This window comes from Delphinapterus leucas, chromosome 6, assembly GCF_059928025.1.
Source record: "Delphinapterus leucas isolate spDelLeu-1000000601 "Yukka" chromosome 6, BTC_Dleu_Yukka2, whole genome shotgun sequence".
NCBI lineage: Eukaryota > Metazoa > Chordata > Mammalia > Artiodactyla > Monodontidae > Delphinapterus > Delphinapterus leucas.
The window spans coordinates 109,728,365-109,735,000 of NC_143134.1; positions in this window are offsets into that span (position 1 = coordinate 109,728,365).

Genomic DNA, 6,636 nt, shown 5'->3' on the forward strand with positions numbered 1-6,636 from the left:
TACCAACGATATGAGAATAATTACAGCTATATTTTATGGTTGATTTAAAAATTGGAGATAATATTAAGAAACTTAACAGAGTATTTGAAAAATAATAACAAATACTGCTTGGTTTGTTATTACTACTACTAACGAGCAAATACAATGTCTAAAGTTCTTTGCCTGGAATTCACAACCCTTCATAGTCAAGTTCCAATCTTTGTTTGTAGTTTTATATCCTGATACTTTCTCCAGGGTACCACTATTCTTACTCCTCCAAAATTCTTTTATTTTTTTATTTTTTTATGGCCATGCGGCTTACAGGACCTTAGTTCCCCAAACAGGTATGGAACCCAAGTCCCTGGCAGTGAAAATGCCAAGTCCTAACCACTGGAACACCAGGGAATTCCTTTTTTTTTTTTAGTGAAGTATAATTGATTTACAATGTTGTACCAATCTCTGCTGTACAGCAAAGTGATTCAGTTATACACATATATGTAGTCTTTTTTAAAATACTCTTTTCCATTATGGTTTATCCCAGGAGATTGGATATAGTTCCCTGGGCTATACAGTAGGACCTTGTTGTTTATCCATTCTAAATGTAATAGTTTGCATCTACCAACCCCAAACTCCCAGTCCATCCCTCTCCCTCCCCCTCCCCCACTTCTCCTTGGCAACCACAAGTCTTATCTCTATGTCTGCGAGTCTATTTCTGTTTTGTAGATAGGCTCATTTGTGCCATATTTTAGATTCCACATATAAGTGGTATCATATGGTATTTGTCTTTCTCTTTCTGACTTACTTTATTTAGTATGATAATCTCTAGTTGCCTCCATGTTGCTGCAAATGACATTATTTTGGTTTTTTTATGGCTGAGTAGTATTCCATTGTTTGTATGTATGTATCACATCTTCTTTATCCATTCATCTGTCAGTGGACATTTAGATTGCTTCCATGTTTCGGCTATTGTGCATAGTGCTGCTATGAACATAGGGATGCATGTATCTTTTTGAATTATAGTTTTGTCTGGGTATATGCCCAGGAGTGGGATTGCTGGGTCACATGGCAACTCTATTTTTAGTTTTCCGAGGAACCTCCATACTGTTTTCCACAGTGGCTGCAGCAACTTACATTCCCACAAGCAGTATAGGACCCCTCCAAAATTCCTTATTAAACTAAACTCCTCGCTCTTGTATGAACTTTATGCATATTCATTATTGAGGGCCTCCACGGTTGTTATTCTGTTCACTTTGTTTCCTTCTGTACTAGAACTTATCTAAGATCATATGGTTTACAAATCACATAGACAATAAGTAGCAGAGTCAAAATTTAGATCCAGTTTCCCATACCCATATGCTCAGTCAGGCTTCCAAAAGATGCCAAGTAATTGTTAAGAAGTGATTTGATTGGTTATGAGCATGAGCTTTGAATTTAGACAAACATGGATTTGAATGTTAGCTGACTGGCTGCACAGTTGCAAGTAAGTTCCTTCGGGTCTCTTAGCATAAGCAGTGATCTTTATAAAAGGATAATAATATGAATTATCTTAAAGTTATTATTATTATATCTTAATGTCCAAAATTCATGTTCAAAAATTATATTCATAAGTTCACATTGCAGATTATATTCATTATATAACCTATGTAATATATATATATATATAACACATACACATGCACATATATATATTTATATAAGCTGATCCCCATTATAACTTTAAGATGCATGTGTGTCTATATATTGGAGAGGAAAGAACAGAGTGAATTCCTGATACTTACTAGCTTGTAATAAATCATCTCTAAATAATTGAGAAACTTGGACCAACCTCTGCTACCCAATGGTCAATGACTCACTTATCCTCTGTGAGAGAGTCTTAGAATAAAGGTTCTTGCAAGAAGCCAGAAGTTCCTGGAGGAGAGACTCCTCTACATGGGAAAGCAGGGGCAGTTCGGGGACACAGCCTTTCTCTTAAAACGAGGAGGAGGATGCTGTTCAGTAAGCAACTGATTAAGTGGTACTTATTATTACTCCATAGCTGCTGTGGGTAAGTTTTGACTGACCAACATTGAAATATAATTAGTGATACTAAATATATCTATATGATGAGTATGTATTTTTTTTTTTTTTATATAAAGGCACAAATAAACCTTTCAATGAAAATCACCCAATGAAAGCTTCTGTTTAGGGATGCAGTTACCCCATCCCTGTGGAAGGCCCAACATCACCAAATTTTGCTGACTTGGCTTCAGTAAATTTTAATTCAACAAATAGCCTGGTTGAACAGATGCATTCACAAGTCCCAGACCATGCAACACTCAATCTGTTTAACGGAAATGTTGTTCTAGTTCCATATTTGTGCTTTCTGCTGGAACTGAATTTGTGTCTTTCTGTCTCAGTGGAGCATAAATGTTAGGGGATGTCAGGAAGCGAGCCAGATCTAAAAGGGACAAGGGGTGAAGTGGCGGCTGGGAGATCACAGAGGCCAGAGTGTTGGAAAGATACAGAGAAAGATGACTCAGATTATTTCATCAAATAAAAAGGAGTAACAGCATCCCCTTTGTGAACCATCACAGCTGGTTTCCACTTAAAAGCAATATGAATTTAGCAAACAATTTTGAGGGCCCACTTAGATTGTTAAATAAGGTATTGTCTATATGGGCATGTATTTTCCCTGTGCATGTGTACATTTGGATTAAGAGATAAATATTAGGGAGAAAAAACTTCAATTAAAAATGTATATCGGGCCTTCCCTGGTGGTGCAGTGGTTGAGAGTCCGCCTGCCGATGCAGGGGACACGGGTTCGTGCCCCGGTCCGGGAAGATCCCACATGCCGCGGAGCGGCTGGGCCCGTGAGCCATGGCCGCTGAGCCTGCGCGTCCGGAGCCTGTGCTCCACAACGGGAGAGGCCACAACAGTGAGAGGCCCGCATATTGCAAAAACAAAAACAAACAAACAACAAAAAATGTATATCGGGTGACTTCATTAAGCTAGTCATCATTCTAAGGGCTTGGAATACATCTCTCTCTGTCTCTCTTTCTCCTTCTCCTAAGCTTTCATGCATGTGCTTCTCTCTGACTAAAATTCTGTTCCCTGTCTTCTCTATCAGATGAATCCCTATTCATGACCAGATTCTTCTTAGAATATATTTCATTAGGGAAGTTTTCCTGACTCCTAAACTAAGAATTGGTTCCTTTTTATATGCTGCCGTCTAACCAACACAGAGTTGCTTAATACCTACGTTGCAGGCTCTAACGCCAGATTCCCGTAGTTTAAATTTCACTTCACTACTAGTATTGTGCAAGTCACTTCAGTTGTCCCATTTGTAAAACAGAAATAGTACTAATGCCTGACCCCCTGAAGGAGGTATTATGTATTTGAGAAAGAAATTAGGCAATTTATTTAACAAGCTGAAACCAGGTTTCAGCTCTTCATTCTCTTCAACCAGCTTTGTTTTCAAGCTGAAATAGGAAGGAAAAGAAACTATGAAAATCTAAGACTCCAAACTAAGAGACTGGATTTTATCTGGTAAGAATGGAAAAATGTTGAAGGTTTTAAAGAGGAGAGACAGGATCAGATTTTAAGTTTAGAAAGAAGAAGAAGAAGAAATAAAAAGAAATACAGGATGAGAGTCAAGTAGGGGATGAACTCTTTAAAATATGTTCAGTATAGCCAAGTAATTCATTTTTAAGCAATCACATTTAATCACCATTCCCCAAAATTAAGAGCTCATTTAATTCTACAAACATTTAGGGAATGTTCACTAACTGTGAGATGCTGTGCTGGGGGCTGAGGATTCAGAGAGACAGTTTGCATACTATGAAATAATCTAGTCTAGTAGTTAAGAGCATTGGATTTACAACCAGGTAGACCTAGGCTTACCATCAAGCACTATGCCTTCCCATCTGAACAAGGTTCTTAAATTATCTAAGCCTCAGTTTCTTCAAAATTAACAAGATTAATTAACAAAATTAAACGAGAGACTGTATACAAATCACTTAAAAACTCTTAAGGTGTGGTATGTGTTCAATTAATGCTAGTTATCATTATTACAATTATCATTGTTGATATTATTTTATAACAGTGCTAAATGACTACTTTCTCCAGTGCCAAGGTGCTCACAGTCTGAATATAGAAAGCAGATATGAAGGCATATAAATTACATTGTACTTGAGTTACCGTGCTATTAAAAACAGCAAATAGTTATTGAGTGTATACCATTTGTCACGTATTTTTCTAAGTGTTTTCCACATATGATAACATTTAATTCTTACAAAAATCCTATGAGGCCGATAATACAATGCCAAATGGTCTATAGACGAGGAAATGCAGGAGCACAGGTTAAATAATGTGTCCAAGGCCACACAGATGGTGACTGGCAGAGTTGTATGTGAGCTGAGCTAGCCATGCTCTAAACCACAAGTTGACTGTGCCTCTCTGACAAACAAGGGTGAGATCATTTTAAAATCATGGGAGGTTTTCAAAAGGATGCAACATCTGTGTGGGACCCTGACAGATGAGCTTCTCACTTTGTTTCCAGGAAAGCTTCAATTTAAACCGTTCTAGATAGAAGGCTACACCCAACTTTATCCAGAGCTAGAATGCCTTTTTCAAGAATCTGTTACACATTATAACAATAGCCATCATTGCTACCAAAACCTTCTATATCTGTACTAAATATTTATGTTGGAATTAGGGCCAGAAGAAGTGAATAACATCCTCCACCAGTAGTGTAAAGGTAAGTTCTAGCAGTCTATGCGAGCAAAGGAACCCCCTCCTCACCAAGAGTGCTGCTCCTAAGAGCAGTGTTTCTGCTGATTCATAAATGGAGGGAGTGGAATAATTTGAGGGTGATATTAATCTCTCCTTCCATTTATCCATAGGAACTTTCCTTCTTGTTCAGAACGGTCAGCAAACAGCAACAATGGCAACAATGTTAATATTATTACTGAAAGCAATGGTGGTTGTTAATATAAATATAGCAGTTGACACAACTAGTATCTCGTAAATATCTTAAAGACATTCAAAGAGATAAAGCCTCTGTGAGCGTATATAACTGATCATAACCTTTTGAGGACATTGAAGCATGGGATGATTTAATAGTGTATTCAAGATCACATAACTACAAATGCCACCCTCATGGTCATGGCCAGGAAAACCGTTACTCAGTTCATAGCTGTGGTTATAGATCTGTCTCAGTATCCTCATTTTAGATTATGCCTTGTGACAGGATGTACAAATTAACACATTTATTTGCCAAATCTCACTGCCCCCCTGAGTCCAAGTTTGGGGTGGGAGTAGAGAGACATTTTCTAGCTAGTGACCAAATCTCACTGCCCCCCTGAGTCCAAGTTTAGGGTGGGAGTAGAGAGACACTTTCTAGCTAGTGACCAAATCCCACAGTCTTCCCTTGAATAGAGAGTCTCTGCGTTCCAACAGAGTGGACAGTATGTACACAATTTTCTCAGTCTGGTGACCCTCTAAATTGAGTGTCCTTGGCTGGTACATTGAACCAAAAAAAAAAAAAAAATCAAGAGAAAAGCAATCTTTCTGAAAATTCTTTAACAACATAGGGTGTTGTGGTCATTAAGGGCTTCCCTGGTGGCGCAGTGGTTGAGAGTCCGCCTGCCGACGTGGGGGACACGGGTTTGTGCCCCGGTCCGGGAAGATCCCACATGCCACGGAGCGGCTGGGCCCGTGGGCCGTGGCCGCTGGGCCTGCACGTCCGGAGCCTGTGCTCCGCGGCGGGAGAGGCCACAACAGTGAGAGACCTGCGTACCGCAAAAAAAAAAAATTAAATTAAATTAAAAAAAGAAAACAAAAAACATATTCATTTAGATATTTCTAAATATCACTAGTTATTTCTTCTGATTCTTCTTCTGAGAGTCACATCTTAGTGCTTCTTTGCTTCCATAAAGTTGAACATGTCATTGAATGTGCCAGTGGAATGTGAACAAAAGCATTCTGTATTTTCCCTGCATGGAAGCTTTTACAAGATGGTCCATCTTTTGTTATGGTCTCTTCCCATTTCTGCAGTGACAGTAGAAACCTGTGTCCAGGTGGCATCTGCTACCATCTGGGCCTTGAGAGACCACAGTGTAGAGAGCCCCTGTTGATTCACATTGTACTTCCGTTAGGACATTGAGAGCTTAGGGTTATCATCATCATCATTATGTAATGTGATTTGGTAAGTGATGTAGGTGCTTTTGATAACATTTGGCAAGATACTAAGTAGAAGGGAATAGAAAGAGTCAAGAAGTTCAGGTACTTGTAGGATTAAAAGCGGAAACTTTTTCAACAAAATTAAGAAAAAGATATTGAGAACGTCACTGAATATAACAAAGGCCAGAGAAAACTTAGACTTGCAGCAAATGAAAGAAATGGCTGTCACAACCACTGTTAAAATCTCTGAGTCGATTAAGGTGTTCCAGAGGAAAGGTGTAATTAAAAGCTCGATAGCCAGTAAATGCATTCAATTGCACAAAATGGCTCAGAGGAAAAAAAAGACCACAGTCTTAGCTTGCCTGTGGAAGCTGAAGTTGTAATTCAGGTTGCAGGGGGTGGAGGGAGAGGAGGCAAGCAAACAAAGACAGCAAATCAAAGAAATATATCCAGAAAGGAACAGTGAGAGTGGTATTGGCACGCAGAAATGTCTGAGTC